Genomic DNA, 27,347 nt, shown 5'->3' on the forward strand with positions numbered 1-27,347 from the left:
CTCAGCTTAAAAGAAGTCTCTGTTAGCAATTTCCCAATACTGATATCCAAGTGTATAAAATAGAAGAGTGATATATTAATTTGTATAAATACATTTCTAAAGGAATGGAGTATAGAGAGTCTTTCATTTACATCCTGAAAGTGACTATGAATGTCTTACCCGGTTATGGAAATGAAGAGCAATTGGAGCATGGCAAGGGCTTAGTGCTGAAGCTTGGTGCTATTTTAGACGCAAATATTCACCTACTTATTTAGTGAATTTTTACTTCTGTTGAGTTACACTGCCTTCTTTTATGCTTAGAGAAGATTGTCCTGGATGTCAGTCTGATGAGATAAACCCTGAGATGATGAACACACAAAAACACATGAATACGTGCTTGCAAACCAGAGATTGCTACTGATAATGATACCAACATATCTGTCACATGAGAGGATGCAACATACGAAAGACTTATTTCAGACTGGACTACCAAAGCTGACCTTTATTTTGTTTACTTGCTCATCTTAGGATTCATGTGTTTTATTGACAATTATGTTTTTAGAAGTTTATTTAAAATAAGCCCTTGATTTATATATATATTCATATACATATACATATATCATATTCAATGAAAATGAGAAGTTTTATTTTAACTTTTATCCCCACAGAAGAGGGGTATTAAAGGCTGTAGGAGTCAGAGGGGATGGAGGATACCAGGCCCACTGAATCAACTAAGCAGGGCTCACATGGGATCATAGAGCCTAAAATAGCAAGCATTGACCTGCATGGGTCTGCACCATGTTATGGCTCTTAGCTTGGTGTTTTGTGGGACTCCTAACAGTGAGGATGGGTGTTTCTCTGACTTTTTGCATATTCCTAGAACTCTTTTCTTCCTATTGGGTTGCTTTGTCCAGCCTCAATATGAGATGATGGGTTTTGCCTTGTTTTACTGTATCTTCTTTTATCCTGTTTGGTTGATGTCTCTTTGAGGCCTGCTCTTTTCTAAAGGGGGAATGGATCTGGCAGAGAAGGGAAAGGAGAGTGAGCTGGGAAGAATGGAGGGGAAACTGTGGTATGGATATACTGTATAAGGAAAGAATCTATTTTTTAAAAAGATTATTTAATTAATTAATTTATTTATTATGTATACAATGTTCTACCTGCAAGTATGCCTGCGTACCAGAAGAGGGCACCAGATCTCATTATAGATGGTTGTGAGCCACCCTGCGGTTGCTGGGAATTGAACTCAGGACCTCTGGAAGAGCAGTCAGTACTTTTAACCTTTGAGCCATGTCTCCAGCCTCAAAGAATCTATTTTCAATAAAAAATTAAAAATAAAAATCAGAGAAACTCTATTATGTTACAATTCTGTTTCATAATATTCTCATGATTTGAAAGAAAATGATATTTGTCATTAAAAACTTTTTTCTTGATATGCTTGCCTTTCTAAACTCTTTATCCATCATTTGCATCAGAGTGTGTCTTAAAATATTTTAAAAATCGGTTAATTTCTGTTTAATAACTTTTAGTACTTGATATTGAATGCACAATAAACCTGAATTCTTTGGTTGACAATCTTTTGTGTGATTTGGCTTTATGTCCCTCATTGAATGTCATCTCACTTCCTCACACACTTCTATAGGAAGTGTGATCAATTTTAACAGAGAAAACAATCTGGCTGGATGTATTAAAAGTAAAAAGCATACAATCATTTTAGCATATCTTCTTATTTACAAACATGAGTAGGAATAACTGATCTGATAATAAAGCTGTTTTCAAGGACGTTTAATGCATAAGTTATTTAGTACATAAAAAAAATCAGTGGAATAAAGAAATCCTTAAAATAATTATTCATCAGTTTAGGTACAAAAGCACCATAGAAATTATTCTAAGAAAATCATTGTTGCCAACTTTAAAATATATTTGATGTTGATTTGGGAATGTATTTGTATGGGTATCTGAATGTGATTGTCAAGAAAAAAAGATGCTATGTTAAGCAGTAAACTGGAATGACTACAATGGGCTGAGAGAATGTTTCCCTGTATGGGCCTTTATACCATGAATACCTCCTGTTGATTCTAAGACCTCCCTGCCCACCACATAGCATCATGCTAGTGGAGAGGATGATATTCATTCTAGTGTCACCAAGTCTTAACATATCACCAATAAAATAATGCTAGCTGCTACTGAGACCTTCAGACTCAATATCCAAAAGGAAGCAAAAAGAAGAAAATGCATAGAAACAGAGATAATACTAATAGAGAAGTCTATGAAATAGCCTAAATAAGCAAACTAACCATGGTTGAGGGAAAAAATAACTTTCAAATGAATCAAGGTGTGGAAGGTGTGATGTATTTTGCTTATTAAGAAAGTCTAACATGACTTGATGCCATTTGTTTCATGCTTTGGTGAAATTGGAGATCAAAGAGGTGTACTTTTTACAGCATTTCTTGCTGCACTGTCCCACAAGAAAAGATAAAAGGTTAAGACAGTGTGTCAGTAAGAGACAGAGAAGGGCAGAGAAGAAAGGTAGAGGAAGCAGAGGGAGGAGGAAGAAAGAGATGACTGAGTGAAGACAAACACACTTACCTTTATATCAAATCCATGCTGTCATCATAATGAACGTTTACTGTTCTGAGAGTGAAATTATCATAATGATCGCACTTTAACAAGCATGACACCAGCCCCCTCATCACCTAACTACCACTTTGAAGTCCAACCTCTCCTCACTGTTGCCTTGACAATTAAGTTCCCAACTCAATAACCTTGAAGAATGCATTCAAACTGGAGTATGTGACCAGTCACAAAGAGATAAATTAAATCTATAGTATATTTTAGATTACCACTGGACAAGGGTAGATATAGCCAGGTATATTGCTAATTTATATATTAACTATATTATGAGTCTATTTGGTTTTTTACATAAATCTGAAATACTGTTAATTATTTTCATTTTGCCAATGCTTCTTTCCAATGGGAGTATAACTGCAAATTTGATCATTTGTGTAGCAACCGGTTCCATACTAAAATTAAAATTAGAGTTTAGAAAATTGCCATAGCAACTCTTAAGGATAAACAAAGGGCAGAAGGATGACAGAGGCTTATTTTATGTGCATTCAATATTGTATTTAGAAAGCCAGGTCAGAATTTTGGCTCAGAAAGACTGGATGATTTCTGTAAAACTGTTCCCTGTCAGCTCTGTTTGGAGGCTGTGAAAGGATTCAGGAAATATTTGTTCTGACAGTTGTCTGAGACTTCACCTGATTTTTTTTTTAAGCTGGGAAAATTCAACTCTCTCTAAATGTTCCAGAAGTTATCATATCTGCCATTATATATCTCATACTCTTTCCTAACACCATGATGAGGGAGAGAGATTGTTTTTAACAGTTAGAAATAGCATTGTATACACTCACACATTTTAAATAGCAAACTGTAATAAGTCACAAAATAGCTCAAGTATGACTATATATCACTAACTTGCATTCTGAAACTAGTATTTATTTATTTCACTTTAACATTTGTTTTAGGATGTGTGCTTCTTTAAATAGAAGTACACAGAAGACGATATCACCAATATGTAGAAAACAAGTCAAATAGATGTTGCAGTTAAGGCAAATCTAGCCAATACATCTCTGGAAATAACTGTGACCAGCAATATGAGCTTCAGAACTGGCTTTCAGATTGAAAGTCTCAGGCATTTTGGCTAATGAGTTACAGAAGCTTCTCTCAAGACAAGTAGATATTAATTGACTCTCATCTGTTTCACTAAGCCATAGGCTTGGCAAAATGGTTTGAGTCATTGCTTCTTGACGTGGGCTAGTAATTAGAGTTTATGATGTTTTTTTCATTGGTTTCAGATGAATTTAGTATTTTCTTTTGTTAAATACTAATAATGTCCACAAAAGAGCCATTAGGCTATCAGAAAGATGCTTGTGTGAAGTTTCAAAGAGGGCTTGGTCATATATGTCAGGAATTGTATGTCTGCTCGGTCTAGCAAGAAAACACTACTGCTGTCTCAGAGCATCATGGAAGGCCATCATGTCTTGTTTGAATCTTGGCTTTGTAATATGTGTGGTCTTCCACAGCCCAGTAGAGACATAGATACACAGACACACATTCTACAGTGAAGTGTTTGGGGACTTAGTTATAACAGTTGTAAGGTTTCTAATTTTTTTAATGTCAATCACCTTCATTAATATGAATTTAATAGTTTTAGTAATGTCTAAATGTCCTTTTAACAAATTATGTTAATGTTAGAGAAACAGTGTGTGTTACTCAGATATTTATCACTGTGACAGAATACCATAAAGAAACATCTTAAGAAGAGCAGGATTTATTGAGGCTCACAGAGTAAATAAATAAAGTTTGGTCCATAGTTCTTGGTTCTGATGATTTGGTGCCCATGGTGGAGCCCAGCATCATAGCAGCAGACACATTTGGCTAAGACTGCCTACCTCATTAGAGATAAGAATCAGAAAAGAAAAGGCTAAGCAAAATCTTTCTCCTTTGTCCTTTTATAATCATCTGAGCTCCCAGACTACGAAAGTACTATTCATGTTCTAGGCAGGTTTTCTTCCTCAGTTAATTCTTTCTGAGTCAGAAGTACACAGAGTTGTATGGTAGTGTGCTAGGCATCTATCAGTATGATCAAGATGATAATTGAGATCAATAATCACATGATTTAACAATTTAGTAGGTAGTTTGAGAAGTGTGCTTGCTTTCAGAAATGAGAGAGTGAAATAATGGAAACAATGAAAGTAAAGGATAATGTTTTGAGTAGAAAGACACTTTCTATTCAAAAAGGGGCATAGATGCTAAGACACTAGTGATTTGAATGTCTCATAGATGCATATGTTTGAATGCTTGGCTTATTATTTCCCAATCTATAGCAAATACGTAAGCAAGACATGAACTAATAGGAACGGAAGGACTCTTAGGAAGATTTTCTTTAGCAGGCTTTCCCTTTATTCAGTTTCTGCCATCAACTTATGTAAACCTAAGCACTGGGTTCTGAAATACAAATTTTGTTGGGGGCCATGCAAGAGGAATAGTAAGTAGCTTTGGAACTCATGGAAAATGGCTCACTGCTCAATATAATCACAGTGGGTGTGTTTCAGAGATAGAGACCCAAGAACTTCATGATGTTATTGAACATAGCTCTGCTTATTACTCTTGACCACACCATGTCCCTCATAAGCTATGAGTTGTATGAAAACTCTAAGGGGGTTTTTGCACCCTCCTTGGGCAGTATTAATGGTACTTACAATAATAGTGATTGACTTTTTCTGAGAATTGCTGCTAGAGCAGGTTAATGATTCAAACACCACCATTAGAAAGAATGTAGAGATGTAGATTATCAGTAAAGTTAGGTTAAAAAGTTTTTGCTAATGGCTTTGATGTAAAAAATGTTGGGGAACAATTTAAAGTTTAAAAAAAGCACACTTTTAATAGTTGAACGAGGGACTTGTTACTAACTGATGTGCCTTTTTTTTCCTAAAGATGGGTTGGTGACCAAAGGTCAATTTCTTATACCCATTTTGTCCTTGGCTTCCTGGTATGATTTAATAAAAATTATGATGAGTGAGTGTGTACTCTGAAGACTTAAACTAGAAATGACTGATTTTTTTTTTTTTTTTTTTTTTTTTGGTTTTTCGAGACAGGGTTTCTCTTGTATAGCTTTGTGCCTTTCCTGGAACTCACTAGGTAGCCCAGGCTGGCCTCGAACTCACAGAGATCCGCCTGCCTCTGCCTCCCGAGTGCTGGGATTAAAGGCGTGCGCCACCACCGCCCGGCGAAATGACTGATTTTTTAATATATAAAAATTTTGTGATTATTTTAATATTTTTTGTGAGATTATGTTTTGAGATAAATAATGAAATGATTGATCCTTTCTTTGTAACCACAAACAGCTGCCTACCAGTTCAACAGGAACTGGCTGAAATATACTTGGCTTGTTTAAAATTTTGTTAATCAATTATAAAAGAATCATTGCTTTGGGGTGAAGATGTTATGGTGGGAAAATTAATACAAAGAAAAATGTTTAGCTACTTATGGGCTTCTAAAATCATCATGTAACTTGTGATCATAATGTGATTTCTTCCTGTGTAAAGATTTTAATTTGTTTTTGGAGAATATGTAACTTGTAGTTGTGAGATAATCTTTTTCTTGCATAGAATTCTTTCTATTGGGGCATAAAAGGGATAAGAAAAAATAAGAAAGATAGAAAGAAAGATGTAGATGGAATACATCAAGAAAGACATAGAAGAAAAACATTGGGGAAGAAATAGAAGGAGAACAACTAGAAAGGAGAAGAAAAATCAGAACAGAAGAAGAGCAGAGTAGGAACAAGCAACAGAGAGAGAAATGAAAAATTACGCTTTGGCCCTCAGAAAAGTCTCCTGTGTGTATACACGCAGTTGCGCTGGCTTCACACCTCCTCTGCAGTTCCTCTGACCTGCTGAGGGCTAGTCCTTGGGCAAAATTTACTCGAGATAGCTGCTATAGGGTTTAATGATTATCTTTTTCATGTTGTCTAGGGATGGAGGCAGGAAACTGATATTATTCTGTGTTTTGCAAAGACATTTAAAAAGATTTTTTATATTACAACATAATTATATCCATTTCCTTCCTCCAAACCAAATACCTATCCTTGTTCCTTTACAAATTCATGATCTCTTTACTTATTAATTATTTTTATAGACATATATGTGTATGTAAATACCTAGTGATGACTTTATGATTTAAATCAACTTAAAATAGTGGATTTTTATGTTTTTAGCTTTGAAGACCTCCGTAGTGTATTTCAATTACTTTGGACTCATTATGCCTGGCTTTTAACTTGTATGAACTTAAATATTTTCCCTTTAATTTCTTCGTGAGAATTTTTAAAGAGCATAGCACTTAAAGAGAGCACAGTGAAATTAAAATTATTAATTGCAATTCATGAATTTTATCTTAATGATCATTGCTCAGCTCAGTGTACAGATTTGCTAAGACTTGATTTAGAAAAGAAAAGGGATAGAACAGAAGTTGTTTTAGTGAGGATCAGAGAGGTAATACATAACGCATCCAACACAGTTCAGCAGCACAAGGCACAGAAGTCCTCAGAACAAAAGTCTCAGATGGGTGATAACTTTATCTAACTGGGGACTTCCACCCCACATTTTCATCTCTGAAGCTATGAAAAGGTAGATAACAAGGATCTGCTCAAAAGTAACCAGATGTACAAAGCTCAACTCTCCTCTCATTTTTCTTCTAGGCATTAACATCCTATAATGAGGCTACATTTTGTTTGTGTAGTAGTTAGGATGTAGACGTATATAACTCTCAAGTTTATTCTCTCCTTTACTAGGCTGAACACTACATTTCAGTTCAGTTGAACTCTAGTAATATATTTTTATTTGTTAGACATGGTTGTAAGTCTTTATGAAACTGTTTAGGACCTGATAAAGAGACAGGATCTTAATTGTACAATCATCCCTGGGAAATGCTGAGCAGAATGTTCTTCAGTTTTCATTCTAGGGCAGAGAGAGAGGCAGCGGGTTAAAATTAAAACATGTGGATCATGCTGATGGACCATGACTTAGATCCATTTAGTCCTAGAATAGATGGTAAATTCCTAACAACTACATTACTTTACACTGATGAAAACTTTATAATGTGGTATTTGGCAAAAATAGTATCAACTAGTGCCTTCTCTAGAGCTGAACTAGTAGACAAAAATTGCTTAAATTTGTCTTTATTGTGAAAAAGTTTTGTTTTGTTTTTTGGCTGTGATTTATAATTTTGCTGGGTATGGTAGTCTGTGCCAGCATCTCAGAGATTGTAGACCATCCACCCAGGGCCTTCAGGCTTTCTACATCTCCATTGAGAAGTCAGGTGTTATTATAATAGGACTATGACTTGGTCTTATTTTTTTTCTTGCAGCTTTTAATATCCTTTCTCTGTTCTATACATTTAGTATTTGATTACTATATGTCATGGAGATTTTCTTTTCTGGTCCCGTCTGTTTGCCTCTTATCCTTTTATAGGTATCTCATTCTTTAGATTGAGGGAATTTTCTCCTATAAAATTACTAAAAATATTTTCTGTGCCTTTGACCTGGATTTCTTCTTTTTTTCTCTATACCTGTTATTATTAGGATTGGCCTTTTTATAGTGTCCCAGATTTCTTGGATGTTTAGTGCCTGGATTTATTTTTTAGATTTAATATTTTCTTTGAATAAACTATCCTCTTCTAACTTGTCTTCGAGACCTGGATTCAATGTCCAGCACCCACATGGTGGCTCATAACCACTTGTAACTTCAGGTCCATGGGAACTAACTTCTGGCTACCCTGGGTACTGCATATATGTGGTACATATACATGCAGGAAAAACACCCACACACATAAAATAAAACTTGAAAATATAGACTCAACAATAATAATAATGATGCAAAAACTTAGGGTGTTCAAGAGAGGTATGATGGAGCTAGTGATGGATCTTTGTATCTCACTACACTGGAGAAGTTTCTAGAGGATAATAATGTTAGATACTGAAAAGAGAAGAGAAGTATAGAATTCTTGGGAAGCCTCTAACCCACAAAGATCTTCAAAAAGAAAGAGCAAAATCAATTCACTGTGTTTGTGTGAATGTCTGATATTCTCAATATCCAAGATTCTGAGAGCCTACTAAAAAACTTTAGGCTAGAAACACAAATCATATATGGATTTCCACCACTGAGAATGTGATATGTGATATTTTTGTGACTAAGTTTGATAGGATTCACAAGGAAATAAATGTCTGTGGAAGCCTCAGTGAGAGAACAAAACAGAAATCATAAGTACAAATGGAAAGCTGCTGGAAAAAATGTGTGACTTGGGAAAGGTAATAATACCTAAGAAATTCTACCGGAGACCACAAATGCTCAATTTCTACAAATCAACAAATACCCAGCACCCACACCCCCCCCACACGTACACACACACACACACACACACACACACACACACACACACACACACACGGGATGTTCATAACTACTGCTGTTAAACATTATTTTGAAAGGCTAACACACACACACACACATACACACACACCACAGATGTTCATAACCACTGCTATTGAACAATATTTTGAAAGAAAAACAGAGATATAAATAACATAATCTGTAATTTATGGAAAGAAGGAATACTATAGCTATAGCAGTTCTCCATAAAGGGCTCTTCTGTTCCCATTTCTTGAAACAGAATGGCAGATTCTTGTGTCTCTCAAAGCCTGGTTTAGCTATGTTATTTGCTTTGCCAGATTGTTTCATTTTGGATTCACCATTATGTAGACCTACAGACAAGCATTTCAATATATTTCTATGTATTCTGAAGGAGGAAGTTTAGAAGAGTAAGCAAAATATGTCAGTGAAAGGAAGGACAGAGAACATGGGTTTTGTTACTAATTTAGAATCACAAGTCACTAAGGCATTTACTTAGGAGCTAGAGATACAATGTACATATATCAGGTATATTATGATAGAAGAACGAGGTACCTAGTTTAGATAGTCATCAACTTTAATCAGTTGTTTCTGGAGGATCAGATTAAAAAACCCCCTGGAGTAGAGCAGGAGTCAGTAGCCAGTGAAAACTCTCAGAAAGCTTATTATAGTTAGGGACAGAAGTCATAAGAATGATTAGTTCTGAAAAGATATGGGTGGGCATCAAGGGCATTTGGTCAATCTCCAGTACAACTCTAGAGGAAATCATTGGTGTCCTCTGAACTAAGTCATTAGCAGACAGTGTTGATCTGTTATATATACCTTTACACATGTAACTGCTTTTCTTTTCTGAGGTTGTTAAAATATAATAATAACAATAGAAATAAAAAAACTTAGAGTGAGTTACTTATAAAAGAGAAATTAATTTCTTAGTTCTAGAAGTTAAGAAGTCAAAGATGAAGGTGCTAGTAGATTGGGTATTTGATGGGGTACAATATTCTGATTTTACACAGCAGCCTTCTCACTGAGCTGTCTTAACATGGGATTTCCTAAGTGCAAACAAGAGAGGTGCTAATGAGCAAGAGAGGGGAGAGATGAAGACATCTGTCCTGTGCATTTTTTTTTAATAAAGAAGTTAATTCCATGTGAAGGCACTATCCTTTGGAAGTCATCTGAACTTTATTACCTCCACAAAGCTTCCTTCAAATGCTACAATAGTGGGAATTAGGTAAATTTGTAAATTGGGAGATAAGATCATTCAGTACTTAGTATTATCCCTTACAATTTGGGTGGGGTAATAGTTTGATCTGTCCCCATAAACTGATATGTTGAATTATCATAGAGGTGATTAATTTAGATAAGGTTGTTATGGAGCTGAAGAGGTCCCTAATCTAGCATGGCTAGATACCTCCCAGAAAAATGAGACATTAAAAAGGAAAAAACAGCCCTGAGACATAGAATCCATCAGCTCCAATTACACCAAGGGATGAATGTCTTTTCTCCCAGCCCAGTAGTCCTGGCTCTAGGAACCAGGCCCTGGGGTCATTACCCGTGCCCCTCTTCCCTCACTCATCACTGCCCCAGGTGCAGGCTAGCAGGGAAGACTCCTGTGGGCAGGCATCCCTACCAATATCCCCCATGCAGGGACATGACCCTGCAATCTATAAAACCTATTTCCTGCCCCAAACCCGCCCATTCCCCTGAGACTTCAACAGCTCCCTGAGACACAGAATCTGCCATCCCTGTTTGGACCAAGAGCTCTGATTGGATGAAGATCTCTGACTGGACCAAGAGTGTTCCCTTGAGACACAAACACAACCAGCACAGAGTGGACCAAGAGCAGCTCTCTCAGACACAGACCCCTCTTGTACTCATTGGAGAAAGAGATAGGTAGACACCAGTGCAAAAATACATACAAGAGCATAAAGAGCAATATGGCATCACCAGATCCTAGTGATTCTACAAAGCAAGACCTGAACATTACAACATAGAAGAAACAGAAGAAATCAACCTTAAAAATAACTTTATGAAGATGATAGAGGCCTTTAAAGATGAAATGAAAAATTCTCTCAAAGAAGTTGAGCGAAAGATAAACAAAAACATGGAAGAAATCAATAAATCCCTTAAAGAAAACCAAGAAAAAGTAATTAAATGGGTGAAAGAAACAATTCAAGACCTGAAAATTGAAATAGAAAAAATGAAGAAGACACACCCTAGGGAATGCTGGAAATAGAAAATCTGAGTAAATGAACAGGAGCTACACATAAGCAACAGAATGCAAGAGATGGAAGACAGAATCTCTGGCATGGAGGACACAATGAGGAAATAGTTCTTTGTCAGTCAAAGAAAACACTAAAGCCATAAAAAGCCATAACACAAAATGACGAGGAAATCTGGGACACCATGAAAAGGCCAAACCTAAAAATAATAGGAATAAAAGGAGAAGAATACCAACTCAAAGGCACAGAAAATATACTCAACAAAATCATATAAGAAAGCCTTCCCAACTTAAAGAAGAAAATACTTATGAAAACACAAGAAGCTTATAGAATACTAACTAGACTAGGCCCCCCTAAAAAGTCTCCTCATTACATGATAATCAAACCACTAAACATAAAGAATAAAGAAAGAATATTAAGAGCAGCAAAGGAAAAATGACAAGTGACATATAAAGGCAGACCTATCAGAATAACAACCAATGACTTCTCAATAGAGACACTGAAAGCCAGAAGGTTCTGAACAGACATATTGCAGACACTAAGAGACCACGAATGCCAGCCCAGATTACTATGGCCAGCAATAACCATAGATGGAGTATGCAAGACATTCCAAGACAAAACCAGATTTAAACAATAGCTATCCACAAATCCAGCCCTACAGAAAGCACTAGAAGGAAAACACAAACTTAAAGAAGTTACATGCACCCACAAAAACACAGGCAATAGATGACCCCACAGCAGCAAATAACAAAGAAGGGAAATACACACACCACCACCACCAAATGATAACAGGAAAAATAATCACTGCTCATTAATATCCCTCAATATCAAAGGACTCAGTTTGCCTATAAAAAGACACAGGCTAACAGAATGGATAAGTAAACAGAATCCATTCTTCTGTTGCATACAAGAAACACACCACAACTTCAAAGACAAATAGTACCTCAGATTAAAGGGCTGGGAAAAGACTTTCCAATCAAATGGACTTAAGGAGCAAGCTGGTGTAGTGATAGGTGATGGTGCTCTGCATGGTGTGAATATGTTGTTCCCATTGGTTGATAAATAAAATGCTGATTGGCCAGTAGCCAGGCAGGAAGTACAGGTGGGATAAACAAACAAGGAGAATTCTGGGAAGAGGAAGGTTGAGTCAGGAGTCACCAATCAGACACAGAGGAAGCAAGATGTGAAGGCAGAACTGAGTAAAAGTACCAAGCCACATGGCTAAACATAAATAAGAATTATGGGTTAATTTAAGTGTAAGAGCTAGTCAACAATAAGCCTGAGCTAATGGCTGAACAATTTTAATTAATATAAGCTTCTGAGTGATTATTTTATAAATGGTTGTGGGAACACAAGGGCGTTGGAGCCAGGTCTGCACAGGAAAACCATCAGCTCCAGTGTAGCTATCCTAGTATCTAACAAAATAGACTTCAAACTAAAATCAATCAAAAGAGATCAAGAAGGACATTACACTTTCATCACAGGAAAAATCCACCTAGATGAAGTCTCAGTTCTGAACATTTATGCCCCACATACAAGGGCACCCACATATGTAAAGGAAACATTACTAAAGCTTAAATCACACATCAAACCCCACACACTAGTAGTGGGAGACTTCAACACCCCACTCTCACCAATGGACAGGTCTGCCAGACAGAAACTTAACAGAGAAATAAGGGAACTAACAGATGTTATGGCTCAAATGGAATTAATAGATATCTACAGAACATTCCACCCTAACACAAAAGAATATATATTATTCTCAACACCCCATGGAATTTTCTCTAAACTCAACTATGTACTGTAGCTAGAGTTTTCCTGCCTTGCCCACAGTCAGGACAAATCTTTGTCACCTGCCAGTCCCACAGCCGCTCAGATCCAACCAAGTAAACACAGAGACTTATATTGCTTACAAACTGTATGGCCATGGCAGGCTTCTTGCTAACTTCTTATAGCTTAAATTAATCCATTTCCATAAATCTGTACCTTGCCATGTGGTTCGTGGCTTACCAGCATCTTCACATGTGGCTTGTCATTGTGGTGGCTGGCAGTGTCTCTGACTCAGCTTTCCACTTCCCAGAATTCTTCTCCTCCTTGTCCTGCCTATACTTCCTCCTGCCTGACTACTGGCCAATCAGTGTTTTATTTACTAACCAATCAGAGCAACACATTTGCCATACAGAACATCCCACAACATACTCTGATACAAAGCAAATCTCATCAAATTAAAAAAAAAATAGAATAACCTCCTGTATTTTATCAGACCACCATGGCTTAAAGTTAGATTTTAGCAACAACAAAAACTACAGAAAGCCTACAATCTTATGGAAACTGAATAATGCTCAACTGAATCACCAATGAGTCAAGGAAGAAATTAAAGACTTCCTAAAATTCAATGAAAATGAATATACAACATACCCAAACTTATGGGACCCTGTGAAAGCAGGGCTAAAAGAAAAATTCAAAGCACTAAATGTCCACATAAAGATTTTAGAGAAATGTCACACTAGCAATTTAACAGCATACCTTAAAGCTCTAGAACAAAAAGAAACAAACTCACTCAGGAGGAATGGATGCCAGGAACTAATCAAATTGAGGGCTGAAATCAATAAAATAGAAACAAAGAGAACAATACAAAGAATCAATGAAACAAAGAGTTGGTTCTTTGAGAAAATCAACAAGATAGACAAGCCTTTATCCAAACTAACCAAAAGGTAAAGAGAGAACATCCAAATTAACAAAATCAGACATGAAAAGGGAGATACAACAACAGACAATGAGGAAATCTGGAGAATCATTAGGTCTTACTTCAAAAGCCTGTACTCCACAAAATTGGAAAATCTAAAAGAAATGGACAATTTTCTGGATAGATACCACATACCAAAATTAAATCAAGATCAGATAAACAATTTAAATAGACCTAAGGAAATAGAAGTAGTCATTAAAAGTCTCCCAACCAAAAGAAGCCCAGAATCAGATGGTTTCATTGCAGAATTCTACCAGAATTTCAAAGAAGAGCTAATACCAATACTCTCTTCAAATTGTTCCACACAATAAAAACAGAAGGAACATTACCAAACTCTTTCTATGAAGCTACAGTTACCCTGATGCCCAAAGTACACAAAGATGCAAGAAAGAAAGAGAATTACAGACCAGTCTCCCTCATGAACATTGATGCAAAAATACTCAATGAAATACTAGCACACCAAATCCAAGAACACATTAAAGAAATTATCCACCATGATCAAGTAGGCTTCATTCCAGAAATGCAAGGAAGTTTCATCATATGAAAATCTGTCAATGTAATACACCACATAAATAATCTGAAAGAAAAAGACAATCTTCCCAAAAGCAATCTACAGATTCAATGTGATGCCCATCAAAATCCCAACACTACTCTTCACAGACCTTGAAAGAATAATACTCAACTTCTTTGGAGAAACAAAAAACCCAGGAAAGCCAAAACTATCTTGAACAATAAGACAACCTCTGGAGGTATCACCATCCCTGACATCAAGCTCTACTATAGAAATATAGTAATAAGAACAGCTTGGTATTGGCATAAAAACTGACATGTGGACCAATGAAATTGAATTGAAGACCCCAATATTAATACACACACTAGTGAACACCTGACTTTTGACAAAGAAGCCAAGACCATGCAATAGGAAAAAGAAAGCATCTTATCAAATTGTGCTGGATGTCAACATGTAGAATATTGCAAATAGATCCATATCTAGCTCCATGCACAAAACTCAAGTCCAAGTGAATCAAAGACCTCAATATAAATCCAGTGAATCTGACAGAATAGAAAGTAGGAAGTAGCCTTGAACGCTTTGGCACAGGAGACTACTTCTTAATTATAACACCAGTAGTACAGACACTGAGAACAACAATTAATAAATGGGACCTCCTGAAACTGAGAAGCTTCTTTAAGGCAAAGGACACTGTAAATAAGAAAAAATGACAGCCTACAGAATGGGAAAAGATCTTCACCAACCCAACATCTGACAGAGGGCTGATCTCCAAAATACATAAAAAACTCAAGAAACTAGACATCAAAATACCAAACAATCCAATTAAAAATGGGCTATACAGCTAAATAGAATTCTCAACAGAGAATTTCAAAAGGCCAAAAGACATTTAAGGAATTGCTCAACATCCTTAGTCATCAGGGAAATGCAAATCAAAATGACTCTGAGATACATATTACACCCATCAGAATGGCTAAGATAAAAACACTGATGACAGTTAATGTTATAGAGGGTGTGGAGCAAGAGGAACACTTCTCCAAAGTTGGTGAGAGTGCAAACTTGTACAGCCACTTTTGACATCAGTATGATGGTTTTCTCAGAAAATTGGGAATCAATCTACCTCAAAACCCAATGATAGCACTCTTGGGCAAATACCCAAGGAGTGCTCAATCATACCACAAGGACATTTGCTCAACTATGTTTATAGCAGCATTGTTCATAATAGACAGAACCTGGAAACAACCTAGATGCCCCTCAACCAAAGAATGGATAATGAAAATGTGCTACATATACACAATGCAGTACTACTCAGCAGTAAAAAAATGACATCATGAAATTTGCAGGGAAATGGATGAAACTAGAAAATATCATCCTGAATGAGGTAAACCAGACTCAGAAAGACAAACATGGTATGTACTCACTCATAAGTGAATGATAGAAGTAAGGAAAAGGATAATCAGACTACCACCCACAGCTCCAGAGAAGCTAGGTAACAAGGAGGACCCTCAGAGGGATCCATGAAATGACCTGGGAATGGGAAATAGATGAGATCACCTGAGAAAGCTGGGGGTGAGGAGGGCAATGGAGGGTAGGGGATGGGAGCATGGGGAAATGGAATGGTTGAACTGGAATAGGGGTAGAATGGGAGAAAAATGAGGGAGATATATTGATAGAGGGAGACAACATGGGGATAGGGTGAAACCTGGTGTGAGGTAAGTTCCCAGGAATCCACAAGGATGACCCCAGCTTAGACTACTAGCAGTGGTGTGTGCCTGAGCTGGCCTACCCTGGTGACTGGATTGGTGAATGCCCTGTTATCCTAGAGCCTTCATCCACTAACTGGTGGAAATAGATGCAGAGCCATGGCCAAGCACCAGGCAGAGTTCTGGAAATCTAGTCAAAGAGAGGGAAGAGGGATTCTATGAGCAAGGAGCATCAAGACCATGATGGGAAAACTTCCAGACACAATCAAACCAAGCTAGTGGGAAATCATGAACTTTGGACCAACAGCTGTGGAGCCTGCATAGGACTGGACTGGGCCCTCTGCATGAGTTGTGTAGTTTGGTTAGTTTGAGGGGACCCTGACAGTGTGAATAGGATCTATCCCTATTATAGATAGAACTGGCTTTTTGGAGCCCATTGCCTATGGTGGGACACCTTGCACAGCCTTGGTGCATGGGGATGGATTTGGACCTGTCTCAGCTGAATATGCTGGGCTTTGCCAACTCCCCATTGGAGGACATACCTTTTTGGAGGAGGGGATGGAGGGTGGACTGGGGGGACTGGGGAAATGGCTGGTGGGAGGAGGGGTGAGGGGGGATCTGTGGTTGGTATGTGTAATGAACAAAAAATCTTAATAAAAATTAAAAAAACAAGAAAACAAATTGTGACAATGGGGACAGACTTGGGACTGATTTTATATATATATATATATATATGCTAAGGAACACCACACATTCCTGGCAAGCACTTGAAATTAGAACCAAAGAATCTACTCTCAGCTTCCCTAGATGCATGGCTATACTGATACCTGGTTCTGATTGACAGCCTCCAGACTCTGAGATGATAAATTTCTGTTGTCTTAAGCCACTTGGTTCTGTGGTACATTTTCATAGCATCTCCAGGAAATCTATTCATATAGCGTCTGCTCTACCAGCTTGGCGCTAGTGAAGATAACTTGGAGAAGAATCTTCAGATGCCTTGTAAGAGGAATCAACTTGAGCAAGAAACAAATCATGATTCTTTTTATTATTGTTATTGTTGTTTTTGAAGACAAGATCTCACTATGTAGACAAGGTTGGCCCCAAAATCATAATCTTGACATTTTTTTTCTTTGGTTTTTCGAGACAGGGTTTCTCTGCGTAGCTTTGCGCCTTTCCTGGAGCTCACTTGGTAGCCCAGGCTAGCCTCGAACTCACAGAGATCCGCCTGGCTCTGCCTCCCGAGTGCTGGGATTAAAGGCGTGCACCACCACCACCCGGCTAACATTTTTTTTTTAAAAAAAGATATTAAGATGTTAGTATTTTTTAACTGCAAATAATAGTCCATCCTGATTTCCATAATTTGAAATTATACCCTGCTACTTAAAAATCTATATACAATATGTGACTTGAACCAAATAGAAAGCAGGGGCAGCGGATAGTGGCCAAATCCCTATCAGTGGGGAACAAGAACAATAGTACAGTCAGCAACTGTGTTCCAACACATAAATGAAATGTGTAATTTTTCCTAAATTCTGTTGCACTTTCCCCTTAGTAGATCAAGCATAGTCTCAAAATAACATTTAATTAATCATATAGTGTGGTTACCTTTCATTGCTTCCACATTACTCATGCCATAACATTTATTATGCTAATAAACAGTGGCTCGATTGGTTAAAATTCATTTGTAGCGTTTATCAAGGATTCACCCATAGGCTGGTAGATTTTTTGTTAGTGTTGTTTTCACTGTTCTGTTTGACCAATTCCAGAAAAAAATCTGCTTTTTAAAGACCATTATATTTTCCTCACACACTGTACACAAAACATCAGTTTGGCTTACTCCGTTACAGCCAATAAATATTTTCTGATCTCTCACTATGATCTAAAGATACAACAAGAAACGGCACAATTATAATCAGTCTTAACAAATCTGAGTCAATTATGTGACATCTACACTAACAACACAGAATATTGCTTGTCTTACTAGAAATTATGTCAACAGTGAACATAGTAATTGGTCAGTTCAACATTTTCCCTGGGGTTCAATGTGTCCCCTGTACATTGCCTCCTGTGGATTATCACATTCCAAACCAATATCTTCTTCACTTGGCACATATCTTTGCTGTCAGCAGCTAAGACATACATGATATATTATTCCTGCTGGGGTTTTAGCCTTCATAATTGTATCATGCTGCAATCCCCTAAGATACTTGGATGAAATATGATTTGAAGAAATGTGTATTTAAGGATGGATCAGCCTGAAATAGGAATATCAGGGTTGCACATTAAGTCAGTTTCAGAAACCATTCTTCAACATTCACGTGTGCATTTCTAGCCTCCTAGCCTGTGATCTCACACATGTTCCTTAACTTCCCAGTGTTTGCTCTCTGGAGATTAGGATAAAAGTTACATATATTTTCTTGGGTTACTAAGAAGATTCAAGAGTAAACTGTACAAACATAAACTTCTAATGACTGTATTACCTTCACTTTCCCAAACATCCTTCTATAAATAAAGGAGCTGATTTTCAATACAATGCTCAGAGGGAATATACTTAAAAATATCTAATTCTGGAGAGTATTTGATTATCTCATTATGTTTTTGATTATAACTGTACAACATAGCCTGAATTTTTATCATTAACTATATTTTATTGCTTCGTATAGAAAATTATCAGTTCTTACATGACTACCCAGTGCTTTCTCCAGCTCTGGCAATATTGGATGGGTTTATGTGTACTCTCATATTTTGGTTATATTGTGTCCATGACATGGATTTTTAGTCGATGTTTGAGAACAATACATTTATATACAAAAGAGAAATACAAGGGTAATTTTATATTGCATAATTGAGCCAGGGCTTTACATAAAATATGTAAAGGTAGTGTATGCAAACTTTGTTAATGTTATACTCCTGAAAAAAAAGATAAAGTACAGGACAACCGGATAGGAGGCACCAAGAATCAATATAATTTGATATTAATGAAAAGGATAATAGCACTGCATACACAAAAATGTACAACTGCCTTGAGATTCTCTAAGTGATTGTTATTATTAAAAACCCACCACCTATAAATTAAAATGATAGTGGTAAGAAATAGGAGAATCATAGTAATTTACAAAGCCTGCCTGTAATTTATGATTTTTCTCTTTCTTTGATGATCATGTTTTAAAAGCAATGTATATTAAATATAATTCACTAATACATGAATTTAAATGATATTGTAATAATTTCTCAGGGGAAAATCATGAGAAATATTATCAGTTTTCATAAGGCAAACAGGATCCACAGTCTTCTAAATCGAGTTTTTTCATTTCTGCCCTGGGTTCAATGTGTTAATTTTTACAATTGAGACAAATGCCTGAGAGAAGCAGCTCAGATGGAGAAGAATTTAATTTTGTCTCATAGTTTCAAAGGTTTCCCATCGGGTTGGCTTTCTTATTTGTGAGCTGTGGTAAGGTAGAATATCATGTAGAAGTACATAGAAGAATTGTTCACTTCATAGTTTGTAGATGTAGTCAACTGTCTTATTAAATAAGAAACACAGAACCAATGTAAAAGAGAAAGCTAAGAGGTCAGAGCTCAGAGCTAAAACCTTACCCTTCCTCCTCTGGTGGTCCTTCCTCTCTTCAAGAGAGCTACTTCCTGTGTGTTTGTCTTTAATATAGTCTTTCTGTTCTGCCTTCTCATTGGTTGTAAACCCAAACACATGACTGCCTCGTCACTGCCTGTAAGTACTGTCCTCCAGGTCTTAAAGGCATGTGTCTCCAATCCTGGCTGTATCCCTGAACACACCAAGATCTACCTAGCTCTTCTACCAAGCGCTGCGATTAAAGGCGTGTGGCACTGCCGCCACCACCACCACGCTCTTGCTATGGCTCTAATAGCTGTGATCCCCAGGCAACTTTATTTATTAACATACAATTAAAATCACATTTCAATACAAATAAAATACCACAATAATAGTTACCAGGAGGGAGACAGGATAGCAAGGGGTCAAGTGGACATTGCTGCCCAGTAGGTCCTATCTCCCAATGATGTTATCATATCATAAATCTGAGGACTTCATCCACTGATTAGAAGAAGTTACTCACGATCTAATCACTTTCTAGTGATAAGATCCATTAGCTGTGAACCTAGTTTTCAGCACATTAGGCCTTTGGCTCACATTCAAACCATAACAGAAACACACAGAGATATGCTTTTCACAGCTCCCACATCTGTAAAACCTGTGCCAACAGTTTTAAATGCTTATTTTTTGTAGAGTTCATAACTAGATAATGCTTAGTGCAGTAACTATAATAAACACACTATTCTGTAAAATACCCCAAATTTATACTTTGGGATATTCTTTTATATTTGCCACTTTTTTACATTTTGTTTATTTTGTAATATAATACTCCTAAGGCTGTGTTAATTATTACTAAGATTGTGAGACACAGTGTCATACTATATATAAAGCAGAAAGTATTGGTAAAAATTGTATAGATTTTCCTCCACAAAGGGTGAAGAAATAACTCTGTGTTTGCAGGAAACCTGGGTTTGGTTCCAAGCATCTACACAGTGACCTACATTTGTCTGTTATCTACACTTTTAGGGCATCTGGCATTTTCTTCTGGCCTCTAGGTACACCAGACATGAACAAGACACACATGAATAACTACAGGTTAAACACTAATGCACATAAAGTAAAAATAAATAAATCTTAAAAAAGGAATCAGCACACCATAAAGAAAATCTTTCATGTCAGATCTGCTTTAAGTTTCCTGAGATCAAATATACTTTAACTTTTAGATTTTAATCTTCAGTTCAACATGTCCTTCTGAGTATTAAAATACGAATAGAAATGGATCACTATTTATACTAGGTAAGCTAAGTCTAGAAGCAGAAAGATAACCAAAGAACACATAGTTCCATTTGCAGTTTATGGATCAGATTAGCACCACCTACGAGGAGAGCTGCTCACATCACACATGCAGCTTACTTCTTGATAATGGAAAATAAAAGCCCCTGGAGAATAGGTAGAAAACTATTACAATTCCAGAACAGGAAACTATTTAAAGCTAATTAAGTATGATGATGATTACATTGTTTATCTCTTCATAACTAATTTGTTGATCTTTAGAGAGACAATGCTTATGGAGAATGGAAGACTCCAGCTTCATCCTACATCTTCTAGTAGATTAGTGTGGTACTCCCAGAAAATTCCACAAGTGTTCAAGGTCCTTTTCAGTCCTGCAACTCTGAGCTCTGATAAGCACAGTCTACATTCAGTAATAAAGTTCACATACTCTACTAGATAAGAAATATGTCTTTCTATATTTGCTATTTTAGTGAAAATACAGGAATCTAAGAATTTTGAGAAACTCAAAGGCATAAAACAACCTGCATGAAATAAAATTAATTTTCAGGAAAAAGAGAATGTTGTAAAGTGTTATCAATAATTGTCAAGGTAAAGAGACAGAACATGACCTTAATACATGCACTATGAAAAATAATTCACATTCCTGGAAATTACAAATTTGGATGATGATTGCTGAAATAAATCACTCTAAAAATAAGCTGCTCTTGTAAGAGTGCTAGTGTCCATTCACCCCCCTAGAGAGAGGGGGATAGACAGTGTGTCTGCCTTCCCCTTTTTCCTGTACTGTACAGTCTAGAGGTATCTAAAATCTCCTTGGGATCTTGAGCCATAGACTTAGCAAGTCTACTTTAGATATGGAGTGGAGTGGTGAGAAATAACCATTTTCTTGTATCTGGAGTCCATTTCTCCTAGGCTGTCTCTTTCCACAGATTGTGTTCATCTGAATCACTTTATTTTTTTATTTACCAAAGTACTGTATTTGGCTATTTGCTGTGTTTTAAGAATCAAATGTTTTTGTGTTTTGTGTTTTTGATCTTCAACACAAAGAAGCTGCAAAGACATGCAACTTTATCTTTGCAATGGATTTTGTATACCAATAAATTCTAGTTTAAAAGCAAAAAAAGCTGCACAGCATGACAGACATGTGGTCTTTACTGAGTGACTGGGCTTTAGGATCTTCTTCACTGTGCAGCATAAAAGAACACATTTTTTTTTTATATTGGAAGACAATTGGATAACAATTTAAAAATATCAACATCATAAAAACATCAAAACAATGATGCTGTTAATACAACAAGAAAGCTTGCATTTAACAAAGAAAGACAATTTTGGAAAAAAAAAACTCAGCATGCCTAAGGTCCATCATAAATGTCTAAAGGAATTGAGATGAGGAAAAGAGAAAAGACACAAAAATTCTGAACCAGATTCATATTTGTTTCTGTATATCTATCTGTATGTTGGTCTATCAATCATCTATATCTACTATCTATCTATCTATCTATCTATCTATCTATCTATCTATCTATCATCTATCTATCTCTATATCTATCTATCTATCTATTATCTATCTATCTATCTATCTATCTATCTATCTATCTATCTATCATCTATCATCATTATATTCATCCTTATGTGTTGTGAAAGGAAGAAATCCACCTCCAGACAGAACATAGACATTCCTATCTTAGAGTAAGAATTAGCTGCAACATTTATATTCTTGTTATTAATACATAATTCTAAAAGAAAATGGAGGTAGAATTTGTATTTCTGAGAGAAAAAGCAGGAGTTACATTCTATAACTATTCAGATAAGCATATGGTAGTGAAGAAAAAGGACTTATTTACATGCATAAAGCTAAGAAAAGTTATTTTTTAATTCTGGAAAAATGCAACAGAGAATAAATTCCATTCAACTGCCAAATTCATCCTAATTAAAGGAAGCCATAGGATACTGAAAAAGCATAAGATTCCATCTCACATCAGTCAAAATGGCTATCATTGAGAAAACAAAATGGGTTCAGAGAGAACTCAGTCCATAAAGTACTTACTTGATTCACAAACATGGAGTCTTGGGTTTAATCCTAAGAACCCACAGTGAAAATGTTGACATTGGTAGTACACACTTATAATCTCAGCACTGGAAGGACAGACAGATCCCTGGGGCTTGCTACTTAGCCAGTCTCTCCTGGTTGATGGGTTCCCTGTCAATGAGAGGTCTTGATTCAAAGGAGGCAGACAGAACTTCTGTGGATGAATCTTCAAGTTATGTTCTGGCCTCTACATCTGCACATGTGCCCCCCCAACATACACACACACATGCACTTACCCACACATATATATGCACAGCACCTTCCAACCAATCCAAACCAACTAACCAACCAAATCCAAACACAAGTCTGGCATAATGATGCATGTCATTAACAGCAGCATTTTAATCCCAGCAGGATCTCTATGAGCTTAAGTTATCCTGGTTTACATAGCATATTCCAGACCATCCAGAGCTACATAGTGAGACCCTGCTTCAAAAACAACAGACAAGTAAGTTGTGGTGGAGATGGGGAACAAAGTCAATATGCTGTAGGCATGTAGATCAGTCCAGCCACTGCAGAAATCAATGTGGAAGTTCTTTAAGATATTAAAAGTAAAATTACCTTATGATCCTAACACATTTTAATTCCATCCATCTTTAAGAAATCAATTTAAAGTGAGTTTAGACTACAGATTCCTGCACATTTGTGATTATCATAGCAGTATTCAAAGAAGCAGGGATAAGCTTGATGCTTGTCAGTATATGCCCAGCTAGAAAACTGTGCTGTATATACCTAACAATTTAATTCAGCATAAAAAAGAACTATGCTCTTTACATGAGAATGGATGGAAATGGAGAGTGTAATTTGAGCAAAATATGCCAGATTCCAAAATACCAAAAGTAGGTATTATGTATTTTGTCTCACATGTGGAAGGAATTTCAGAGAAAATAAGGGATATGAAATAAAAGGACTATTTGGTATATGGAGGAAAGAGAAGACTAAAGGAAACTAGTGAGTGGGAAATGCAGTCAAGGAGTGTTTGAAATCTATGAATCTATAAAAATATGGCAATAAAGCCAATAACTGTGTACAATTAATATACTCCAGTAAAATAAACAAAGTGGAAAACATCATTAAATGTAAATCATTGTTGAGAACAATTCTCAATTAATATAAAAAGTGGAAATCATAAGCAAACATTTAACGCTATTGACAATTTATTAGAGCACAGGAGAAATCTTGATTTTCAAGTACACACAAAGCTGTGAGTTTGGTCCCCAGCACTGCATGATATTGATGCAAACCTGTAATACAAATACCCTGGGAAATAGAGACAGAATGATCAGAAGTTCAGAGTCATCACTAGATACATAGAGAATTAGGGGCCAGTGTGAGATACATGAGGACCTGTTTCAACACATAAAAATAAAAATTTAGAAAATAAAGTAGAAACAGGTAGAACCACACAAGTCAAGATAAAACATCATAAAATGATAACACAATTTATCCCCAAAAATTCATATGTAGGAGATGATAACAGCCTCTAAACATTTTGAAATACTAAACTGTGTTTTATTTAGTAAATGCAAATGAAAGCATTTATGTTACCTAGAAAAGCATTTTATGTTATGTAGAAGAGAATTACAAATATAAGTATCACAACTACAGAAGAAAAAAGATTGGAGAAAAAATTTAAATTACATTATTAAATTAGGAAAATAATGACAAAAGGATTTAAAGGTAGGTAATGGGGAGGAATTAACACGAGTTAGAAATTAGAAAAAATAACATAGCCATAGCCTTTATCAGGTATGTCTAGAGGGAAATTTGAAGGCATAAGCAAATCTGCAAAACAATGGAAGACAAGAGTGTAGGTAAAAATGCTGTGGATATTACTCTATGTAAATAAAACACTGATGGCCAGTGACTAGGCAGGAAGTATAGGCGGGACAAAGAGAGAGGAGAATTGGGGAAACAGGAAGAAGGAGGGAGAGACACTGCAGCCACCGCCAGGAGAAGAGCATGTAAAGAAGCCGGTAAGCCACCAGCCACGTGGCAAGCTATAGATTTATAAAAATGGGTTAATTTAAGATATAAGAACAGTTAACAAGAAGCCTGCCACGGCCATACAGTTTATAAGTGATACAAGCGTCTGAGTGATTATTTTATAAGTGGATTGTGGGACTGCGGGGCTTGGGGAATCTGGAGAGAAGCTCTCCAGCTACATAAAAAGACTGAAACAATTATTGAGCTGCTTTGAAATATATAAGCCAATTTATATAAAGTTATAGATGAAAAAGAAAATTGACAAAAAAGAAAGGGGGCATACAATTTACAAAGACCTGTGGAAAGACAGCTCAATCAGAAATGTAAAATACTGGGGCTGGGGGTGTGGCATGTGGCTCAGTAGGTAAAGTGGTGACTTCTTAAGCCAGAGGATTTGAGTTTGAAATCTCAATGTTTACCTTGGTGCATTAGCACTTTTCTGGAGCCCCAGATCCCTGAAGGCAACATAAGAGGCTGAGACAGGGTCTTATAGACTGGCTATCCAGGTACACAAGTGAAGAACAAGAAGGGATCCTGTCCCAAACACATTAGAAGGTGAGAATCAATATAGAGGTGGTCTTTTGGCCTCCATGCGCATTGTATGGCACACATGCACATTTATTTACTCACAAGCAACAAACAAACACACACACGTATGCACACATACCTCATATGCACATACATAAACAGATATACACAAAAAGTAAGAAAGAAAAAAAAACAAACGAAAATAGATAAGTGTTTTATTTGCTTTCTGTTGCTGTGATTAAAAATGAGGGGAGGAAAAGTTTTATTTGACTTATAGGTTACAGTTCCCCATGGAGGAAAACCAAAGCAGGAACTCAAGGAAAGAAGCTGGAGGCAAGAACTGAAGCAGAGGCCCTGGAAGAGTGTTGTTTACTTCTTGGCTTCCTCTTGTTTTCTCAGTCACATTTTACTCACATATATAGAGGAGGCCTGTCTTTCTGGAGCTAGACCAGCCTTTTACATCATTTAGCAAACTTTTCACCACATATTTAGGTAGAGGCCAATCTAATGGAGGCAAATCCTCAATAAAGGCTCCTTCTTCCCATGTGTGTCAAGTTGATAAGTAGAGGTAACTACGACAGTAAAGAAAATTCTGGTTCATGATCAACAGTTTTAAAGGGTGGATCACCACACATTTTCAGGAAGAAAGAAATCTAAATGATCTCAGAGCATATTAAAAGACAATACCTTCCAAGTCATCCCATAAAGCAATGACATCTTTAGTTTTATAATGAAAATAAAGATAAATGAAAAGACACAGGTGAGCAAATATACATGGGATTGTTCCTTGGTGGTACTTTTTTTTGGACTTATGTCAGCATAGTCATTTATAAACTTGCCTGGTAGAATGGCTGTTAGCACATTAGGGAAGAACACAGAACACTCTTGTTGGAGAAGACAAACTTAAAACAGTATTAAGGAAAATGATCAGTGTTCACTGAGTATATTTTATGTGTAGGTACTGTTCTCAATGAGTAGATTGGTATATTTCATTTAACACAGTTCTATGTATAGATTTATATTATTTCCATATAAAAAGTAAGAAAGCAGATATATATCTGGGGTTATTTGTATATATGGTTAGTAAGAAGAAAGAGAGGAAGAAAAAAAGAAAGAAAGAGAGAAAGAGAGAGAGAGAGAGAGAGAGAGAGAGAGAAAGAAAGAAAGAAAGAAAGAAAGAAAGAAAGAAAGAAAGAAAGAAAGAAAGAAAGAAAGTGTGTGAGGGATGGAGGAAAGGAAAACAAAGGGGAGAGGGAGAGAGAGAGATATCAAACAGCTGGTGGACTGGCCTGATTTGCTATTCTCTCCTGACAAAGAATTTGGGACACCTTTGACAAAAAGTATTGAAAAATATTGAAGCTAGCATTATCTAATTTCCTTGGCTCCTCTAAAAAGAGATTTGGTTACATCATGCTTCTATCAGGATGCCCTCAGTTTAGGATTGTGTTTGATTAGAAAAACTGTAGAGTTCAGTTTTATGATATTTGACTAAAATATCACTTAAACTAACCATCATATAGATAATTTCTTCAGTATACTAAATGTGTCCAGATACAGGGGTAGAACCTTCTGTAATGATCCCATTTTTTTTAAAGAAAATGTTCTTGTCTTAGGGAAAAAGGGACACAAAGAAGGAAACCTTGTTGTCCTAGACCCTCAATCTTTGAATTAGGTGTTGTGGTGGTAATCTAATTGTACTGAAATGTGATTTTGATTGTATGTTAATAAATAAAGTTGCCCAGGGGTCAGAGCTATTAGAGCC

The sequence above is a fragment of the Peromyscus maniculatus genome, chromosome 19, assembly GCF_049852395.1.
Source record: "Peromyscus maniculatus bairdii isolate BWxNUB_F1_BW_parent chromosome 19, HU_Pman_BW_mat_3.1, whole genome shotgun sequence".
Lineage (NCBI taxonomy): Eukaryota > Metazoa > Chordata > Mammalia > Rodentia > Cricetidae > Peromyscus > Peromyscus maniculatus.